The following is a 23,229-nucleotide window of genomic DNA, read 5'->3' as shown; positions in this document are numbered from 1 at the left end:
CATTGTTTCACTGATGTAAGTTTTATTCAGTTTTTATTACATGCATTCTTATTGATATGATTGATTGCCTGTGATTTCGAGGACGAAATCACATATTAGGGGGGAGAAATGTAATGCCCGAGAATTAATCACCGTTAATTAACGATTATTGAGCTATAATTCAAAGTGATTATAAAATAATTAACCGAGACACGATTGGAGATAACATGTCAAAAGATGTATGTGCGAGGATGAACTCTCGTGCATATGCGCGACCCAGCCGGGCGCATATGCGCGAGATGTCCAGAGAACCTCGCGCATATGCGCGACATGAATCCGCGCATATGCGCGAGGGTACCCGAGACTTGGTAAATTTGAGCAATGGCCTCGCGCATATGCGCCGAATAAGGGCACGCATATGCGCGAGCTGTCGTGTAGATACGCGCCAAGGCATATCCGCGAGATGCTAGAACTCAAGCAGCAGATTCTGGAGCTATTAGATAAAGAATTCGTCCGCCCTATTTTCTCACCATGGGGCGCACCAGTGCTTTTTGTAAAGAAGAAATATGGGAGCATGAGTTTGTGTATCGATTACCAAGAACTGAACAAGGTACCGATCAAGAATAAATACCCAGTTCCAAGGATCAAAGATTTGTTTGATCAGTTTCAGGGAGCTACAGTGTTGTATAAGATAGATCTTTGATCAGGGTATCATCAGCTGAAAGTAAAAGATGCAAATGTTCATAAGACTGCCTTCAGGACCAGATATGGGCATTACGAGTTCTTGGTGATGCCGTTTGGACTGACGAATGATCCAGCAATTTTTATGTACTTAATGAATCAGGTATTTCAACCCTACCTAGATCAGTTCGTCATAATATTCGTTGACGACATTCTTATCTACTCGAAGAGCCATGAAAAGAACAGTTAGCATTTGGGTACAGTTTTGCAGATCTTGCAGAGGCGCAAGTTAGTTGCAAAAGTCAGTAAGTGTGAATTCTGGTTGGAGAAGGTAGTGTTTTTGGTTCATATAATATCTAGCAGTGGCATTGAGGTGGATCCAGCTAAAGTGGCAGCAGTTAAGGAATGGGTTGAGCCGAAGAATGCGTCAGAGATCCGTATTTTCCTAGGCTTAGCAGGCTATTACAGGAAATTTATTCAGGGATTTTCTTCGATAGCAGTGCCATTCACTTCATTAACTAAGAAGAATGTTAAATTTATATGGAGTGTAGAGTGTCAGAAGAGCTTTGATATTTTAAAGCAAGCTCTTATTTCAGCGTCAGTGTTAGCCATGCCATCAGGGCAAGGTAATTCTGTGTTGTACACCGATGATTCTAAGCTCGGTCTAGGCACAGTTTTGATGCAGCATGGTCGGGTTATAGCTTATTCCTCTAGACAGTTGAAAGTGCATGAGAAGAATTATCGGACTCATGATCTTGAGTTTGCTGCCATTGTCTTTGCGTTGAAGATATGGAGACATTTTTTTATGACGAGAAATGCCAAATATTTACTGATCACAAGAGTCTCAAGTACTTATTCATGCAGAAAGAGTTGAATATGATACAAAGACTACAATTGCGAGATTATCTTCCATCCGGGGAAAGCTAATTTTGTGGCAGATGCTTTGGGCAGAAAAGTTGCAGTCGTAGCACAGTTTTCAGTGCAGAGATCTCTTCAGTCAGAGATTCAGATATTTGGGTTAGAGGTTTATCCTAAGGGCAGAGCTCCTAAGCTGTCTAATCTGACAGTCCAGTCTTCTTTGCTAGACCAAATCCGTAGAGGTCAGCCTTCAGATGAGCAATTATAGGAATGGAGACTGAAGGATGAAGCCAAGGGTAGTGTACTCTACACAGTGCCTGATGGCATTGTGAGATACATATGAAGGATGTTGGTGCCTAGTGTTGATTCTCTCAGAGAGGATATTTTGACAGAGGAACATGCATCTCCATATTCTTTCCATCCAAGAGGTTCCAAGATGTACAAGGACTTGCAGTTTTTGTATTGGTGGCCAGGTATGAAGTGAGACATCCGCCGATTTGTGTTTGAATGCCTAACTTGTCAATAAGTGAAAGCAAAGCATCAGAGGCCAGCAGGTATTCTTAAGCTATTCCCTGTACCCAAGTGGAAATGAGAGAACATAACCATGGACTTTTTTGTTGGTTTGCCGAGGTTAGTTAGAGAGTCCAATGCGATTTGGGTGATAGTAGACCGACTTACTAAGTTAGCGCATTTCTTACCGGTGAAGACGACTTTCTCCATGACTCAGTATGCAGAGCTCTATATCAGAGAGATAGTCTGGTTGCACAGGATCCCAGTTTCTATGGTGTCCGACAGGGACCCAAGGTTTACATCATCCTTTTGGAAGAGTTCACATGCAGCCATGAGGACGAAGTTGCTATTCAGTACAGCATTCCGCCCTCAGACAGATGGTCGGTCTGAGCATGTAATCTAGATTTTGGAGGATTTGTTGAGAGCTTGTGTGATTGATTTACATGGGAATTTGGAATCAAAGCTACCTCTAGTGGAGTTTACCTACAACAACAGTTTCCAATCAGCGATAGATATGGCTCCCTACGAGGCACTGTCTGGGAGGAAGTGCAGATTGCTGATTCATTGGGATGAAGTCTGTGAGAGATCAGAACTCGGTCCAGAGATTGTACGGCAGATTGCAGATGTGGTGGTCAAGATCCGAGACAGGATGAAGATCGCCCAGAGTCACCGAAAGAGTTATGCTGACAAGAGGAGGGGGGATCTTGAGTTTTCCGTAGGAGATCACGTCTTCGTGAAGATGTCACCCATGAAGGGTGTTATGAGGTTTGGGAAGAGAGGCAAGCTTAGTCCGACGTTTATTGGACCGTTCGAGATTCTTGACATGGTTGGGACACTAGCCTATCGTGTAGCTCTTCCCCCGAATCTGGCCGGTGTACACAACATGTTTCACGTCTCGATGCTGAGGAAGTACCTAGCAAATCTCTCGCATGTTTTGAGATTTGAGCCATTGCAGTTGGCTCCAGATCTGTCGTATTAGGAAAGACATGTCCAAATCTTAGACAGACAGGAGCGGAGACTTCGGAACAAGGTGACCAAGTTTGTCAAAGTCCGGTGATTGAATCTAGCAGTGGAAGTGGCAACTTGGGAAACCGAAGCAGATATGAGGAACCGCTACCCGAAGTTGTCTGGTAAGACTTAATTTCGAAGACAAAATTATGCATTAATTTAAATTGCTAAATTATCTATTTAAGTTTAAATTGAATTTAGTGATGCATAATTTATGAAATTTCGTTATTTTAGATTATTTATGTTTATGTGATGCACGTTATAATGTTTTCTTGAGTTTGAGGTTTCAAGCGATTATTATATGCGGGATCGAGGAAAAGAGACCGACGACGATTGTTGGCAATTTTAAAAAGTGGTATTTTATTTTAAGTTAGGATTGGGGCATTTTAATTGATTTATTTAGTTTTTAGCATTTTATAACCTAATTCATTTATTTAGTGATTTTAGGATTTTAAAACTTTTAAATTTTAGCAAGTGTGCATTTCATTTTTTTTATTTAAGGGATTTTATTAAGTTAGAGGAGGGTTAATATTTTAATTAGCTTGTTATTTAATCATTAAGCAATTTCATTCCCTAATTATTTTGAAACTCACGCACACACACTTCTACACACACTTGCACAATAACACACACACACATTTCATTCCATCACATTTTCAGATTTTTGAGAGGAAAACCTAGGGTTCCACAAACTTGCAGCAGCCGCCCCTCTCCCTCCAATTTTCTCCAGCATTTCACGTTGTTTTGTTGCAAGAAATCAAGCCAAAAATCGTTCCGAATCAACCCTCGCACCTTTCCCGCTTCGGTATCGTCGTTTCAGAATTTTTAAATATCAAAAGGCATGTATATTCTTTAGTTTATGCATCGATCTCATTATAGTACATATTCTTATGATTATTATGTGTAAAAATTCATGTATTTTTTGCAAAGTTTGAGAAAAAATTGGATAGATCGATTTTGAAATGATTTTAGATCTGAAAACACGAATTCCGCTGTCATTTCGATTTCTATGAAAATTCGGTGAATGTTTTGAAAAACTTTCAATATATAAAATGTAAAATTTTTTGATACCTTTAATTTGACAGTAAATTCGTAATTTTTGGTTAAGAAACGTGCGAGTTATGATCGTTTTCGTGGGACTGCTCAAACTGTAATTTTCTGGAAAATGAGTTCTTTACGTGCTCTTGAAGTTATTTGCTGAAGGCTTTGTTGGGAACCGTTGGGTGATCGCTGCTGCATTTAAGTATTGTGAGTATGATGTTTGGATGATCGTGTTGACAGGCACTTGATTGCAGTATAAGTCGTAGGAAACATTTGGTGTCAAAAGGTCGTGTTCAAGGTTTGAGTTGCGTTTGTGTGATTTGCGTCATTGTTTTGAGGCGTCATGGGAGTTTGAATCATTGCCATAGAATCCTAGGAGGGGCTTGAGGTGTTGGTTCATTGTCCGTATGATTGAGTTAGGAGTATTAAGCCATAAGTGTAGTGATTCCCGTTGGTTAACAATTTCAGAGTCTACATGGACCCGGAGCCGGAGCCGGAGCCGGACCCTGACAGGGGGTCCGTGCCTTTTTTAATTCCATAAGTTAAGTTTTTCGAGGCTACATGGACCCAGACCTGGATTTTTACACGAGGTCCGTGTCTTCCATGTTTGGGAAAATATAGGGATTGTTTTGGGGTTCGATGTCATGGTTGAGTACGATGATTAAACATGGTCGAGTCCCGAGAGATTTAGAACGTCATAATATAGTTGTCATTTTTGGGTGTGACCATGACTAATACGTCTAAAGTTATGAACGATAAGTGTTTGAACCCATGTTAGTATGTGCAGCAGTGGCCCCAAGCAAGATCCAACGAACCCCTCAACGCTATGTAAGTATGTTCGACGTGCAAAAGCAAATATTTTATTTTTGAGGTATGCTAAATGTCTTCTGACCAATTATGAACGGGTTTGGAAGTCGGTGAACGTGGCCGATGACCTCTCCACACCAGTAAAGCATGACCGGGTTTAGATCATGAATGGAAAGCGGTAAAGCATGACTAGAGATCAATCCACCCGATAAAGCATGACCGGGGATCTCATGTATGTGGTAGTGGATCTTCCCTGTCAGCCCATTATTGTAGTTTAGTTTGATTAGGCGCATTTATGTATGTGTCACTTGCTTGAAACATATCTCTACGCAAGATGATGAAGTTTATGCATGTTCAAGTATGTATGATGCAAGCATGTTTATGAAATGTTTTACTATTATGGCACGTCTATGTTTATGTATGGTTGTTCAAGTTAAGTAAGTACGCTCTATTTTTAAGTTGCATACGGTTTTATTACGTATTACTTGTTATCTCCAGTTTATACATGTTAGGTCTTTAAACTCACTAAACTTGATCGATGCAGGTGAGGACGAATATGAGGAGACGAGGGGTGGGGACCAATGAGCTTGCTCGGTCTGCGGAGGAGGCTAAACCAGAGGACTGCCTATGTTTTTAAGAACTTTATGATTGTTTCAAATACTCTGGGTTCATGATATTGTTGACGATGTTTAAACAAGTATTTTTAAACTTTATTTGTGATCTTTTTATAGAAAAAATTTTTGGATGAGCAGTTTATTTTAATCGAAATTTGAAGGTTTATTTCATATCCAAGAAATTTTTATTTTTCCGCAAATTTAAAGTAGTATAAAAGCACTGTACGTTCATTTAATATGTTCTTTATTATACCTAACAGCTAGCCATCCCGATATTATATTTGTTGTATGTTTATGTGTTAGATTTCAAGCTAAAACTAAATAATCACATTTCTTAGCTGCTAAACGCATTTTGAAATATCTGAAAGGCACGCAAAATATGGTCTTATGGTATGCTAAATATTCTTCTTTCAATTTAGTTGAATATTCGGATGCAGATTATGCAGGATGTAAGCTAGATTGCAAAAGTACAAGTGGATCATGTCAGTTTCTAGGAGACAGACTGATCTCATGGTTCAACAAGAAGCAGACATCCATTGCTTCTTCCACAACAGAAGCCGAATATCTTGTTGATGGAAGTTTTTGTACTCAACTGCTCTGAATTAAGAAACAACCAAAAAACTATGGAGATTGATGAAAATCACCAATCTTCTGTGATAACACCAGCTCAATTGTGATTACATATAATCCAGTTCTTCATTCCAGAACCAAGCATATTGATGTCAGACATCACTTTATCAGAGATCATACTCTAAAAAAGACATTAGGCTGGAATACATCTCAACAGAACAACAAGCAGCAAATATCTTCACCAAGCAATTACCCGAGACTAAGTTTTCTTACTTTAGAAATAGTTTAGGCTTATTAATTATCTTTACTCTTAATTTAGGGGGAACGTCGAATTTTAGTCAGTTAACTGATAAGACATATGCCAGTTGTTCATACACTAAACTTAGTCCATTTAAAATTGATCAGTCAGTACCTAAATCAACTGATCTTATCAAATACGTTGACAAATTCTAATTTTATTCAGTCCAATAATGAGAATCGTGATTTATTGAGATTTTTTTACTTAAAATATTCAAACTTTAAATCTAAGTAACATTTTTGGGTAACTGCATGTTTTAAGTTTCTCAAATAAATGAAAACAGTTGAATGGCCTAAAATTATGGTAAAACTACTCACAGACTGACACGTGTCCAAAATTTGAAAAGTCACAAAACATATTTAGAAACCGCCTTTCTCAAATTTTACTTTAAAGTTCCTAAAAATCCCTAACTCTCAAGTCTGTCAAGCAAATTACTTGCACTTCTTTTCCTTCCTTACCGTGACAAATCAAGATTTAAATGGCAGATAAAATTCTCGTTTTCTTGTTGAATTCCATGGCCATCGATTTCGAATCGATTCTGTCAATCTCCGATGAATCAATTCGAAGCCTATTGCAGAAAATTGAAGCAGCTGGGTTTCGTCAGTTCTTGGGGCTAGCTACTCAAAAAATTTATTCGTCCGAACTCTTGTCTGTCTGCGAGTCCATCTCAGTAACAAATGACGAAAAGATACAGATGCATGTCAACAATCACTCTATGGTTGTTGATGAAGAATTTTTCAGAAATCTATTCAATATGCCAGCTGAAGGCCTATAAAGTTTCTCTGAAGTGGCAGCTGCAGATATCGAAAAATTGAAAACCTTGCTATCAGCTAGTGGGAAGATGGTCAAGGTTTCAGAGGCCAAAATGGAAATGAAGCCATAATTTCAGCTGTCGGGGGGGCACTGCTGCCAAGGACATCCTGGCAAAAGGTGGTTCGTTTGCATTCCTCACCCTTGAAAAATTTCATGTTATGACTACAATTGTGAAAGGCATCAAAATGAATTGGTCATTTATCTTGTTCACAACTCTGAAGAATATGGTGCAATCGACGAAGCAGTCGAAAGGATTTGCACTTCAACTGAGAGGGATGATTGAGGACTCGAGGATCTCTCTAGAATCCATCTCTACGGTCACAAATTCAAGATCTATAATGCTCAAAATGTTCAATCAAAGAAGGCCGGAGAAGAAAAGACAGCTCTCAAACACAAGAAAATAGCCAAAACTAAAGTTCCTGCCCCAAAGCCTAAGAGGAAACTGGTTTTGTCAACCAGTGATTCTGAGAAGACTTCATCTCCCTAACTGATAAAAAAGCCTAGGTCAAAGAAGACCAAGCCAGCTGCACTCCCAGAAGCTCTACCTGAGCTCAGATTACTGTCAACAGGAGCTAAGGCACCACTTCCTGCGATCCTTATCCGATCAGTCCAACCAGCACCAGAGCTCCGATCCAAAGAGAAGGATGATTATAACTGAATCTAGAGAGACACTAAAACTGGCTGGGATCCCAGTGCCTCTTACAACATTTGTCCACCCAACCATTCTTCCAAAGGCATGGCCAAAAGGTGTGCTAATCAGAGAAGTGGTGGACACAATAGGCTCGGGATTGGATCTTCCTCACGCCCTAACTAATCCAAAGGGTAAAGCCAAGATGATAGAAAAACAGAGGCCTAAAAATTCCATTCAGACTCGGATTGATCTTATTATGGACGAAATCAATGAGTACTGAGCTGAAGATGGAGCATTATGACGAATGGTTACAGTTCAGAACTGTCACTAGCCAAACAGTTCAAGAACAAATCAGTTCTCAAGCACTTCATCTCCTTGGATCCAGCAATGATGAAGGCAGTGAATCCTACTTCAGTCGCCTAGTCAATGGAAAGAATGGCATGCTTCTTCGATTTTATGAGAATCAAGAGGCTGACTAAAGTAACAGCTAATTAAACTGAAAAAGAACTATGATCCAGCTAGACCAACTACTTATTCTAGCAGTGCATTCTCCCAACAACTTGACTCTGATCTCATTACACTCCAGAGGAAAGTCAAGAATTGGAAGATGGGACAGAAGCTACATGTTCCAGTGGAGACCAGCAGCTTTACACCAGTTGAGGAGTTCACACTAACTAAAGCTGTTGCGGAGCCTTTAACTATTCCAACTGAAATTGAGTCAACGTTGGTACAAGCTGCTGAACTATTTCCAAAGACTATCCCTCCATCTTCTTCAGAAGCTCATCTTTCCTCCTCAACAGCAATCACTATTCTCCCAATTTCTGAACCAGCAGCTCCATTCACCACGTCCACAGGCGAAGAGCTATCCTCAGGCAATGTGGATGAGCTCTTGTTATTAGTTGTTGAAGAAATTCAGCAAGAGATGATCGAGCAAACTTGCACTGTGAAATCCTCAAAAAAAATAAGATTTTGTATGCTCAAAATTTAATCGCAAGTGCACGACGTCAAGTAATAGTATAATGTACGTGAGTACGAGTATCGTTCCACTGGAGACTGTGTTTGACAATTAATATTTTCAGTTATTAAATCTTTAGCAACGAAAATTTGAATGATTGTTTTATTGCTACTGTAATCAAATAAACATGCATGATTCAATTATTAGATAATGAAATATAATATCTAAAATAGTTGATTAAAATTCAATGAGAAATGAATTTGTTGAGAATATCGATTCATCTGCCCCTCGTTAATTTATTAATTTGTTCGATAATGTTTGTATGCTTCCGATCGGATTTCCTATTCAATTGAACACACTCTCTCGAGCTATGCCAAACTAATTCTACTCACTGAAGTAATTAAATATCTTTAATTATTTATCAAGAGTGGATCGCATGTCGATTTATGAAATCCCCTAGTTTTTTACCCTTAGTACTATGACTATCGGCGCGTATCCAATTTCATATGTCTATGTAAATTGTATATTCACGGATTATACTACTCGTTCCTATCACAAGTTATTCTCTCGAACTCACTCGCAATATAAAAACGTTGTTAAAGTTAGCTACACTTTAACAACACGATAAAACAGTAGTATAATCAAGAATAACGCAACAACCGAAATATGAATTAACTAAATCAGAGTTCAGGGTAGGATCCCCTTAAATCCCAACAAATATGTGAAAGTTAGCTACTAGAATTCATAGTGAAAATAAACACAACAATGTTCAAAAGATAAAAACTAGATTAGAAATACTATGCGTGACGAAAATGCGAGAAACGACGCTCGGAAATCTTCGAATCTTCCACTCCAAGCGCAAAACCTTTCCCAAGCTTATGGTTGCTGCGTAAATAGGTCTGAATCCCCCTAAAACGTCCAACTCCCCTTTCCATATCATCCCCATCCACAACATAAGGTAAGGAATCGGCCAAGGATTATTTCCAAAAATAATCGGCGCTCGGGCGGTAGAATAATACCGCTCGAGCGCCACATTTTCTGTAACTTCTCTTGGGGAATGCGACATTCGCGCTCGGGCGGTATAAAATTACCGCTCGAGCGCCACATATTCTGGACATTTTTTTCTTCGGAGGACAAATATCGCGCTCGGGCGGTAGAATATTACCGCCGGAGCGCCACATGTTTTGTAATTTGGCTTGTCTTCTGCCCATTTTTTCACCTTTTGCTCCGACTTCGGTCTTCTGATCATTTTACCTGCAAATTTGTCACGCACACGTGAGAAATGATCAAATGCATATGCTTACTCTAAAACGGACAAAATGTAAATGAAGTGTACGCATACACAATGAAAACACACACAAACTAATGCAATAAAACACGTAAAAAACCACACATATCAACCCTCTCATACTAACTTTTTGCTTGCCCTCAAGCAAAATAGGTTACCAACCACAACTAAGACATGAAACAAACACAAAAGGGAGAGTTTTTGTAGAACCCGTAAATCAGTCTACGTATAAGCCATGCATAATTCTAGTATTTAAATTAAAATTATTTTATTGCATGAGTATTTAAATGCTTTTCCTTAATTTAATAATTTTCCGTAGTAGTTTAAAATTTTTATCATTTCAGCAACGCCGGACTGGAGTTGGAGTTTAGAGATAAAATTTAAAATTCAGAAAAACATTTCCATAATTTATTTTAGCTAATTAATAAGTTAATTTAAGTTAAAAGGAGGTTTGAGGATTTATTTAAGCAACTTGAGGTGAGTATAAAATAAATTCACTTCGGTTCAATAATTTAGGGATTAATTCACTAAATTATTTAAAGGATAGGTAAGGCTTTTAAGGGTTATAAATTAACTAAATAATTAACATTTCCCTCCACTTAATTAATGAAATTCGGCCACCCTTAGTGTCTAGACTATTCCTTTTCCAACTCACCCTTTGACCCATTCTTTGTTATGTTAACATGCTAATCTTTTTTTTTTATTATTATTCACCCTTAATTAATTAGTTAATGAGCATTATCCTAGTCTAGTTTAGCAAGGAAATTCGGTCACCTCATTCTAGATTCATCCAATAAACATTTGTTAGCAAACCAAATTCAAATTTCAAAATGAGGAGACTTGGTCTTGTCATACCACCTATTGCTACCTTTCCTCCTCACTATCTTAACAACCATTTCCACTCTCCCCCATGACCGAAATTCAGAGCTTATAGAGTAGAAAAATCGTGACCCTCATAGCTAGAAACAAGAGAGAAAACTCGAGCAAGAAGCAAGATAAGTAAATGCTCCACCTCCTCCGCGTCGGATCGTCTCATTCTTTCGTTTTTCTTTCAAAACGAACCAGGCATGCATATATTCTTCCTTGACTCTTCAATCAAGTCCTACTATCATTATTTTTATGTTTCATGATCATAATTTCATGTACAAACCAAAATTTTCAGCAAAAAGAACAAGAAATAATTTCTGCACAGATTTCGTTTCTATTATGCTTCACGATTGGTATGTTTCATTTCGATTTCAGGGATGGCTCGTTCCAGGGGCTCAAAGCTACATATAGACATGTACTAGGACATGTTAGGGTCATGAAAGAACGTTGGTTCCAGCCCCATACTCACTGGAATTTAGAAATGACAGCACATTCCCCATGAGTGTCATATTGAGTTTTGAAAAAGTCAAGTTGCTGTCAAAGGGAAAAGTTCTGATCATGGCTGCCCAAAAGGCCTATAGCCATGGTTAGATCACTTCCCTAGCATGTCTAAGACGTTACTAAGTCGCCCTTTTGGTAGCTTGGTCCATGGTGAATCGGTTTTCAAATAAAACAACAAGAACACGCCTAGCACCTTTCGGCCCTCCCCTTCTTCAGCACGTATGGTTCGATTTATGGTGGAATGGTGTGAATCTTGGTTGGCCTATGGCCCTTAGCCACGGTTCATACCATACCCCTAGATGTCTTGATCGTGCCATGGCCAATCAAATGGCCACTGGAACGACACGAGACATCAAATGAAACACAACACTACACACCCATGTATGAGTGTCCTCAGTTGGAGTTTTCTGATGGTTGCTGGAATGGTGCAAATTGTGGCTGGCCTAGGGCCCTTATCCATGGTTCAAATCATTCTTTGGTATGTTGGTAAGAGTCTTTGGTCGGTGGTTCAAGCCCCAATGGTCGGTAGTCTCGAAAACGACACAAGAAAAGCACATGTACAACTGCTGTATTTCTGGACAGCAACTTGCGGTGACGGTTCAGTGGCTCGTTTGAGTTCTTGTTTCGCTTTTAGCCCATGGCCTTGGACTGGACAGTGCCTCATTGAGTTAGGAAGGTCATGTTTTTGGCCGTTTGTGATTCGGATCATTTTTGAGGTCGTACGAGAATTTACGGTGCGATGTGCGAAATTGACTCTCGAAAGAGCGTTTCATGTTTTGGCCTCCATTCACCTAAAATTCGACTTGCATCATTTTAGGGGCATTAAATTCATCATTTTAAGCGTATTTTAATCATGACTATATGATGTTTCAGTGTTGGCTCGGGTTGGTTCGGAGTCATGATTAAATACGAAATCGTTCGGTGTAATTGTCACATTTTCGAATGTTATTGCATAGTTTGGTCCCATAAATCTATTGCATATTTTTCATGGCATATTTAGGTTGCAGCGAGCCTGGAAGCAATCCAATCCAAGCAGTAAATTATTACAGGATATTTAATTGTGCCATTTAATTATATTACGTGCATAAAAATATAAAATGTTCATTTTTGAGATTATGCGATATTGCTTGTGGCCATTTCACTATCATGGGATTATTGCTAAATCCGGTCGCCAGTTACCGGTCCGGTCGCCAGTTATCGGTCAGTTCAGTTTGTACCACCCAGTATACTGTGGCATAGTCTGATCAGACGTTCATTATTTTACCCGGTCGCCAGTTACCGGTCATGGGAGCATTTTATTATCCGCTCGCCAGTTACCGGTCAGTTTCAGTGCAGGAGCCACTTGCGTAAACAATAATCTGAACAAAAAATTCATTACAGGCTATTTCAGTACAGGGCTCCAAGGAGCAAACATTTTCACTATGACTTTCAGTTCAGTTATGCACGTATTATAATCGCTCATGATATGTTATTTTCACATTGTGCCTCATGACATGATATTTTTACTCCCATGAAATTTTTACTATATTTACTCGTTATTTAGGATATATATGCATGTTAAGTCTTTAGACTCACTAGACTTGATTGTTGTAGGTACTGATGATGCCGGGGCCGAGGGTGGGGACCAGTGAGCTAGCTTGGGTCGGCAGTAGTGGAACCCGAGGACCTCATTTTAGCATTTACCATTTTTATGCTCAAACAGTTTATCTGTTGTTGGATTATTCTTAAATTGTTCTTTTTCAAACAAATAATTTATTCCGCTGCTATTTTTAACGTTTAAACTTTATTTAACGGTCTATTTTATGAATGAGGCATTTTACTTACTTTACAAAGAAAATTTTTAATTTTTCCGCAAATATTCAAACACGAGTTTTCGGGCCGTTATAGCTGGTATCAGAGCAATTGTTCTGTATAGGGTTGTACTACAACTGACCACGAGAAGCTCATGAAGTCACGTTTTCGGTCTGTAAGTTTACATTTACGCATTTTATTTAAAGCATGAATTATTTTTTTTACGGCATGATTTCTGTGACACCCTGACCCGATACAATTAAAATACAGCGGAATTTAAAATTTTCTTTCAAACATGGAAGGAGTTTCAAAATACATTTTATAAAAGTGTTTACAAAATAACAACATGATCATTCCAATGACATAACAAAATACAAAATATCATTAGTGTGATCATGTTACAAAATGGTACAAAATAATCATCCTTCCAATCTTCGTATGCATATGACCCCCATCCACAGTCAACGTCCCGGTCCGTCGCTCTTATCTGCATCACATGAAAATAACTGAAATGAGAATAAATCTCAGCAAGTGGAACTCTTACATAGCAATGATACATAGTATACACTGTAAAACATGGCTTTTAAATCATAAATACCATCGACTCTGAAACATGAATAACGTAGCAATAACTGTAGCAATAGCAATGGCAATAGATAGCAAAACGACGGTATTTCTCTTTTCTATGGTTGGATTGATATCAATAGTATCTGTGACTGTGGTTGCCAATATCCCATCGATATAAATCGATAACTGTGAGGGGATAAAAGCCTATGGTCGATGATCATCTAATTGCATGCAATGCTATGGCTATGATTAATCAATCCAATAAAACATTTGAATTCTCAATAGCATTTAAGGCCGTCGTTTCGCAATCTCATAATATATCTTGTATTCCCTTTATAACAATGGTGAGACATACAATGCCTCCAATAGATAATCAATGAAACGAATACATAGCAATGGATCAATGGAAGGGAATAACGCTTTGAAACCTTTAAAACACAATACATATAATATCATGTGAGCAAAAAGGATGAAATTCCATTTACAAACCAATAGAACACCTCCAACTATACTCTTGGTACACCACCTACAACAATAATCCATAAATAACACCAATATCAAGACTAAATCCAAAAGTCCATGCTAAATAATCCATAGAACCATCAAAACATCAAATCCAAAATAACCCTTAACTCGAAACCTCATTAGAATCGCACCAAAAACTTACCTAAGCTTCCTTATACCACGGAGAACGATGATCTCAAGTCGGAAATCGAAACAAAGCCAAGAATCAAAGGTGGGAAGCAATTGAAATGGATGAAAACCCTTGCCAAAAGAGAGAAAATCGGAAATGGAGGAAAGAAGATAAGGTAGGTATGGCCAACAACTCCCAAAAAGTCACTTAAAAACTCGCCCATACTTACACCGCGGGTGCGGTCCCACAAGCACCGCGGGTGCGCTAAGCTCACGGCAACCAAAATAAATCCCATGCACGAACACCGCGGGTGCGGTGCTACAATTACCGCGGGTGCGGTCTCACCGCGGGTGCGGTCCTTGCACTGCCGCGGGTGCGGTGATGCCACGGCCCTCCAAAACCAAAATCATGAATAGTACACCGCGGGGGCACTCATCTAAGAGCGCGGGTGCACTCTACTCACGGCAATGAACAGTAACAAAACAACTAAAAATCGATTCGAAACGCTGAAACGAACAATCAACACCAACTAACACCTCAAATAAATAATAACCAATAATACTATAGCCCAAAACACAACTATAATCATCTAATCACAAAACCCAATTAACACAATAAAGCTTAAACCGTACCGTACACCGGGCTCGGCTATTACAATCTCCCCTCCTTAGAGGAATTTCGTCCTCGAAATTGACGTCACGGCACGAACAACTCAGGATACCTCTCTCTCATCTCAATCTCTGGTTCCCACGTAGCCTCCTCAATCAAATGGTTCCTCCAAAGGACTTTAACGATGCCGATCTCTTTGTTCCTCAGAACTCTAACTGTGCGATCCAGAATCTGAATCGGAATCTCATGGTAAGTCAGACTCGGCGTCAAGTCCAATGGCTCATGGCGAAGAACATGGGAAGGATCTGCAATATACTTCCTGAGCATCGATACGTGAAACACATTATGGACTCTGTCAAGATCGGGCGGTAGGGCTAATCTGTAGGCTCGGTCACCCACTCTGTCCAATATCTCGAATGGACCAATGAATCTAGGGCTCAACTTGCCCTTCTTGCCAAATCGCATCACACCCTTGAGAGGTGCTATCTTCAGAAAAACATGATCGCCAACCTCGAACTGCAAAGGTCTACGACGAACGTCTGCATAGCTCTTCTGTCTGGACTGAGCAGTCTTCATCCTCTCTCTGATAACTGCAACAACATCGGCAGTCTGTTGGACCAACTCGGGACCCAACATCTTCCTCTCTCCAACCTCATCCCAAAACAAAGGAGATCTGCACTTCCTGCCATAAAGTGCCTCATACGGTGCCATGCCAATCGTCGCCTGGTAGCTATTGTTGTACGTGAATTCCACAAGAGGCAACTTGGAATCCCAGCTACCAGAATAGTCAATAGTACAAGCTCTGAGCATATCCTCCAGAATCTGAATGACTCTCTCCGACTGACCGTCGCTCTGAGGATGATAAGCTGTACTGAAAGCTAATCGAGAACCCATAGCTCTGTGCAAACTCTTCCAAAACTCTGAGGTAAATCTAGGGTCACGATCAGACACGATCGACACAGGAACTCCATGAAGTCTAACAATCTCTGCAATGTAATCCTCGGCATACTGAGACATCGAATACGTCGTCTTGACTGGGAGAAAGTGCGCTGACTTGGTCAATCTATCAACAATAACCCAAATGGAATTGAAACCCTTCTGCGTCCTGGGTAAACCAGTCACGAAATCCATAGTGATATGCTCCCACTTCCACTGAGGAATCGGCAAAGAAAGCAATGTCCCAGCAGGTCTCTGGTGCTCAATCTTTACCTGCTGACAAGTAAGGCACTGAGAAATGAACAAAGCAATATCTCTCTTCATACCTGGCCACCAGTAGAGTCGACGAAGATCCTGATACATCTTCGTACTGCCTGGATGAATCGAATAAGGTGCGGTATGAGCCTCTGTCAAGACGTCTCTACGAATATCGTCGCCAGAAGGAACACAAATGCGGCCTCTGAAAGTTACCAAATCATCACCATTCAGACTAAACTCTGAATTCCCTCTAGCCTCGGCTCTAGCTCTCAACTCTGCCAACTGAACATCAGTCGACTGCTCTCTACGGATCCTGTCCGTCAATGTAGATCGAATGACCAACGCTGAAAAGCGAGCAATGGTCCCTGGAATCACCAGATCAATCTCCTCTCTCTGCAAATCCATCAACAATGGTCTCTGAATCAAAGAACTCAATGAAGCACTCGACTTGCGGCTCAAAGCATCAGCCACAACATTCGCCTTCCCTGGGTGATAACTGATCGTCACATCGTAATCCTTGACAAGCTCTAACCACCTCCTCTGTCGCATATTGAGCTCTTTCTGCGAGAACAGATACTTCAAACTCTTGTGGTCTGTGAAGATCTCACACTTTTCGCCATACAGATAATGTCTCCAAATCTTAAGGGCGAAAACCACAGCTGCAAGCTCCAAATCGTGCGTCGGATAATTCTTCTCATAATCCTTCAACTGGCGAGACGCATAGGCAATGACCTTACCTCGCTGCATCAACACTGCACCAAGGCCTCTCTTCGACGCATCGGTATAGACCACAAAATCCTCTGAACCACTGGGCAAAGAAAGAACAGGAGCTGTCGTCAATCTGTCCTTCAACTCCTGAAATGCACTCTGGCAATCGATAGACCACTCGAACTTCACAGTCTTCCTCGTCAGATTGGACAATGGCAGGGCAATCTTGGAGAAACCTGAAATGAAACGACGATAGTAACCCGCCAAACCGAGGAAACTGCGTACCTCAGAAACAGTGGTAGGAATAGGCCAACTCCGAATCGCCTCTATCTTCAACGGATCAACAGCAATGCCATCTCTCGAAACCACATGGCCTAGAAAAGAAATCTGATCTAGCCAAAACTCACACTTCTTCAACTTGGCAAACAACCTCTTCTCTCGCAACAACTGAAGCACCACTCTGAGATGCTCTGCATGAAGCTCTCTGGATTTGGAATAGATCAGGATATCGTCGATGAAAACAATAACGAAGCTATCCAGATAAGGCTTGAACACACGGTTCATCAGATCCATGAAGACTGAAGGGGCATTGGTCAAACCAAAAGACATGACAAGAAACTCATAGTGACCGTACCTGGTCCGGAAAGCTGTCTTAGGGATATCAGACTCCCTAACCTTCAACTGATAGTAGCCAGACCGAAGATCAATCTTCGAGAACACAGTAGCACCATGGAGCTGATCAAACAAATCATCTATCCGAGGCAACGGATACTTGTTCTTGACAGTTACTTTGTTAAGCTCCCTGTAGTCGATACACAGTCGCAAAGAACCATCCTTCTTCTTGGAAAATAGAACCGGAGCTCCCCAAGGCGAAGAACTCGGACGAATAAAGCCCTTGTCTAAAAGATCCTGCAACTGAGTCTTCAACTCCTTCATCTCGGTAGGGGCCATTCGGTACGGAGCCTTAGAAATAGGAACCGTACCTGGAGCTAAATCGATCACAAACTCAACATCTCTATCCGGCGGCAAACCCGGAACATCATCCTCAAACACATCAGCAAACTCTCTCACCACATCAATATCATCTACATTCAACTTAATCAATCTATCAACATCCACAATAGAAGCAAGAAACCCATCGCAACCTCTACACAACAATCTCTCAGCCTCAAAGCAAGAAATAAAAGGAAGGACCAGCGAAGTACCTGTGCTGGCGAGCGCTCCTCCCTGGCCATCATCTGCAAAAGTCACCTTCTTAGCAACACAATCGATAACTGCACGGTAAGTCGAAAGCCAATCCATGCCAAGAATAACATCGAAGGCAACCATAGGGATAACAATCAAATCAGCGAATACAACTCGCTCCTCAATACGAACAGGGCACGCAAAGACAATTGATGTCGGGCACAAGACATCCCCCGAAGGTAAAACAACATTAAGCTGAATGGGAAGAACAGAAGGAACTATACCCAAAGATCTCAAAAATAATTCAGACATAAAAGAATGAGTAGCACCAGTATCAATCAAAGTAGTAGCTACTCTGCCTGAAATCAAAATAGTACTAGAGATCAATGAAGAATCACGATTAATACCTTCCTTGGTCATCGCAAAGATACGACCCTGCACCTTCCCTTGGCTATCTCCCCTCGGGCAATTCCTAGCAACGTGACCCGCCGCGCCACAACGAAAACAAGTATGAGTGCCCAATCTGCACTCTCCTCGATGATGCTTACCACACTTTGGACACAGTGGCTTCTCGGGATCAAATGGAACTGGCGGTGGTCTGGAACTCGGCTCCATCTTGCCCTTGCCCTTGAAACGATCCCTGCCCCTCTGATTCGAACCCTGGCCTCTCTGAGCAATGGCCTGGTGCCTCTCTTGCCTCTCCCTGGCGATGTCCTTCTCGTCCTGCTCGGCCAACAGTGCCTTGGACACAATCTCCTTGAAAGTAACAGCTTTGGACATGTTGATATCACGACGAATCTCCGCTCTAAGGCCTCGAATGAAATGAGCGCCCTTGTCCTTGTCGTTCGAAGCAATATACGGAGCAAATAGGCAACCCTCCTCGAACTTCAGAATATACTGGCCAACATCCAAGCTCCCCTGTCTAAGTTCCAAGAACTCCGTAACCTTCCTCGCTCGAAGTGCGTCGGGGAAATACTTGTCGTAGAACAAGTCAGTGAACTCTGACCACTTCAGTGTCGCAACATCAACTCCAACTTTCGTAGCATTCCACCAAATGCGGGCAGCCTTAACCAACATGAACACTGCACAGCTAATCCTGTCTTTGTCCTCATACTGGAGATGATCGAAGATAGCTTCAAGCGCCTTGACCCACTCGACAGCAACTAGAGGATCGGTGCTACCTGCGAATTCTGGTGGATCCATTCTCTTAAAAGAAGAAAAGACGGCATCAGTGCCAACAGCCTGAGCAACTTGACCTCTCACTTGGCCTCGACCCTGTCCTGCTCCTTGCAATCGGAGCAACTGTTGAATCTGATCGCTATGCACCTTAGCCTGCTCCTTAAGCAACTTGCCGAACTCGTCGACAACTCTCGAGGAAGAACTATCCTCACCCTCTGCCGCCTTACGCTTAGGAGGCATACTCTACAATTGCTCACAAGACACCAATCAATATATATAACAATGGATAGATGCAAGAAAACATACCCGGACAGTTGAAAGTAGACGAAGTCATATGCATTGGTCCGAAGAACACCGCTCTGATACCACTAAATGTGACACCCTGACCCGATACAATTAAAATACAGCGGAATTTAAAATTTTCTTTCAAACATGGAAGGAGTTTCAAAATACATTTTATAAAAGTGTTTACAAAATAACAACATGATCATTCCAATGACATAACAAAATACAAAATATCATTAGTGTGATCATGTTACAAAATGGTACAAAATAATCATCCTTCCAATCTTCGTATGCATATGACCCCCATCCACAGTCAACGTCCCGGTCCGTCGCTCTTATCTGCATCACATGAAAATAACTGAAATGAGAATAAATCTCAGCAAGTGGAACTCTTACATAGCAATGATACATAGTATACACTGTAAAACATGGCTTTTAAATCATAAATACCATCGACTCTGAAACATGAATAACGTAGCAATAACTGTAGCAATAGCAATGGCAATAAATAGCAAAACGATGGTATTTCTCTTTTCTATGGTTGGATTGATATCAATAGTATCTGTGACTGTGGTTGCCAATATCCCATCGATATAAATCGATAACTGTGAGGGGATAAAAGCCTATGGTCGATGATCATCTAATTGCATGCAATGCTATGGCTATGATTAATCAATCCAATAAAACATTTGAATTCTCAATAGCATTTAAGGCCGTCGTTTCGCAATCTCATAATATATCTTGTATTCCCTTTATAACAATGGTGAGACATACAATGCCTCCAATAGATAATCAATGAAACGAATACATAGCAATGGATCAATGGAAGGGAATAACGCTTTGAAACCTTTAAAACACAATACATATAATATCATGTGAGCAAAAAGGATGAAATTCCACTTACAAACCAATAGAACACCTCCAACTATACTCTTGGTACACCACCTACAACAATAATCCATAAATAACACCAATATCAAGACTAAATCCAAAAGTCCATGCTAAATAATCCATAGAACCATCAAAACATCAAATCCAAAATAACCCTTAACTCGAAACCTCATTAGAATCGCACCAAAAACTTACCTAAGCTTCCTTATACCACGGAGAACGATGATCTCAAGTCGGAAATCGAAACAAAGCCAAGAATCAAAGGTGGGAAGCAATTGAAATGGATGAAAACCCTTGCCAAAAGAGAGAAAATCGGAAATGGAGGAAAGAAGATAAGGTAGGTATGGCCAACAACTCCCAAAAAGTCACTTAAAAACTCGCCCATACTTACACCGCGGGTGCGGTCCCACAAGCACCGCGGGTGCGGTCCCACAAGCACCGCGGGTGCGCTAAGCTCACGGCAACCAAAATAAATCCCATGCACGAACACCGCGGGTGCGGTGCTACAATTACCGCGGGTGCGGTCTCACCGCGGGTGCGGTCCTTGCACTGCCGCGGGTGCGGTGATGCCACGGCCCTCCAAAACCAAAATCATGAATAGTACACCGCGGGGGCACTCATCTAAGAGCGCGGGTGCACTCTACTCACGGCAATGAACAGTAACAAAACAACTAAAAATCGATTCGAAACGCTGAAACGAACAATCAACACCAACTAACACCTCAAATAAATAATAACCAATAATACTATAGCCCAAAACACAACTATAATCATCTAATCACAAAACCCAATTAACACAATAAAGCTTAAACCGTACCGTACACCGGGCTCGGCTATTACAATTTCATGAAGCATTTTATGTCCAGATTCATTTTATTTGTTCAGTATTTAAATTTAAATAAATTATGGAATTATGCAGGTTAGTTACGTATGGGTTATGTATGGAACAGTATGCCCCCTAGACGCATCCTTGAGCGCCCTATTGAGGATGAGCCTCGCCGAGAGGACGGGGAGGAGCTGAGGCAAGAGAGAGACTTACCACCTCCACCTCCACCGGACATGAATGCCCAGATGCTAGCTGGGATGACGCAGTTCTTCGCACAGTTTGCGGGGAACCATGCTGTGGCGACCAGGCCGACAGGGCCCGAGGCTGTCTACGAAAGATTCATGAAGATGCGTCCGAAGGAGTTTTCTGGGACGTCTGACCCCATGATTGCTGAGGGCTGGATCAAGTCCCTCGAGGTTATCTTCGAGTTCATGGAGTTTGGAGATGCAGACAGAGTTCGATGTGCCACCTACTTATTCGGAGGAGATGCCCGCTTATGGTGGGAAGGAGCATCGGTAGCCCTGAACGTGGCTACGCTGAGTTGGGTGCGCTTCACGGAGGTGTTCTACTCCAAATACTTTGCTGAGGAGGTGCGCACTAGGTTGACCACTGAGTTTATGAGCTTGAGGCAAGGAGATATGACTGTTACGGAGTTCATCCGTAAGTTCGAGAAGGGTTATCATTTTGTACCCCTGATCGCAAATGATGCTAGAGCCAAGATTATGCATTTCCTGGTGGGTCTATGGCCGATCTTGTGCCGTGATGTTAGGGTGTCTGACCCTACTTCTTATGAGATCGCTGTCTCCAAAGCTCTAACTGCAGAGGATGATCAGATTGATATCGAGAGAGATTGCTTGGGAAAGCGACCAACCCAAGTACCGCACTGCCCTCCTCCTCAGCAGCATCAGCAGCATCAGCAGCAGAACAAGAGGCCTTTTCACGGGCCGCCTAGAAACAGAGGCCAGCAGCAGCGGGGACGCCCAACCCCGAGGGCTCTTGAGTGCCCAGTCTGTCCTAAGTGCTCACGTCGCCATCCTGGAGCATGTATGTACGGCTCAGGAAAGTGTTATATGTGTGGTAGTCTAGACCACTTATTTCTGCAGTGCCCTCAGAGGAATCTGCCTACCCAAGGCAGAGTGTTTGCTCTCCATGCCACAGAGACGAACCCAGATACGATGCTTATGACAGGTACCTTAAGCTTTGAGTCTGCATTTGGAGCTTAATGTTTTGGGTTAATATTTTGAACATAGAATTGCGATAGGATTGCATGCTCTACTTTGTAATATTTTGGAAATTTAAGTTAGAAGAACTTCAACCTTTGCATGTCTATAAGTTTAGTCTTTGTAACTATTGGGTTCAACTTAGAGTTCCGATCTTTCAGGGAGAATTTTTATATCCGGTTCCGCTATGAAGGCCTTGATAGATTCAGGGGCCACTCACTCATTCATTTCAGAGGTCTTTGCTAATTTCCTCAAAGTTAAGACCATTGGGCTAGATATAGCCTATTCCGTAGTACTGCCGTCTGGCGAGGAGATGGCAGCCGCCATTGTGATCCCAGACATAGATTTTGAGCTCCATGGCAACCTTGTTTATGCGGATCTTATCGTACTACCGTGCCAGAGTTTGACATTACTCTAGGGATGGATTGGCTACTGCGGAACAGAGTTTTGATTGACTTCCAGCGGAGATCTGTTCTGTCCGACCGCCTGGAATGACGCAGTTCTTATCCGAGCCAGACAGGTACTTTCCTCTACCACGTATTATTCCTTAAGTCCAGGCTAGGAAGTTCATGCATAGAGGGTGTCGGGCGTTTCTAGCAACCTTTGTATCTGTCCCCGAGGCGCCCAGTCAGTCAGCCTCAGATGTTCCGATTGTTAGAGACTTCTTATACGTTTTTCCTAAGGACGTCTCTGGTATGCCACCTGAGAGAGAGGTGGAG

The sequence above is a fragment of the Primulina eburnea genome, chromosome 4 (assembly GCF_022965805.1).
Source record: "Primulina eburnea isolate SZY01 chromosome 4, ASM2296580v1, whole genome shotgun sequence".
In the NCBI taxonomy this organism is placed as follows: domain Eukaryota; kingdom Viridiplantae; phylum Streptophyta; class Magnoliopsida; order Lamiales; family Gesneriaceae; genus Primulina; species Primulina eburnea.
Note: the sequence above shows the minus strand (reverse complement) of the source record.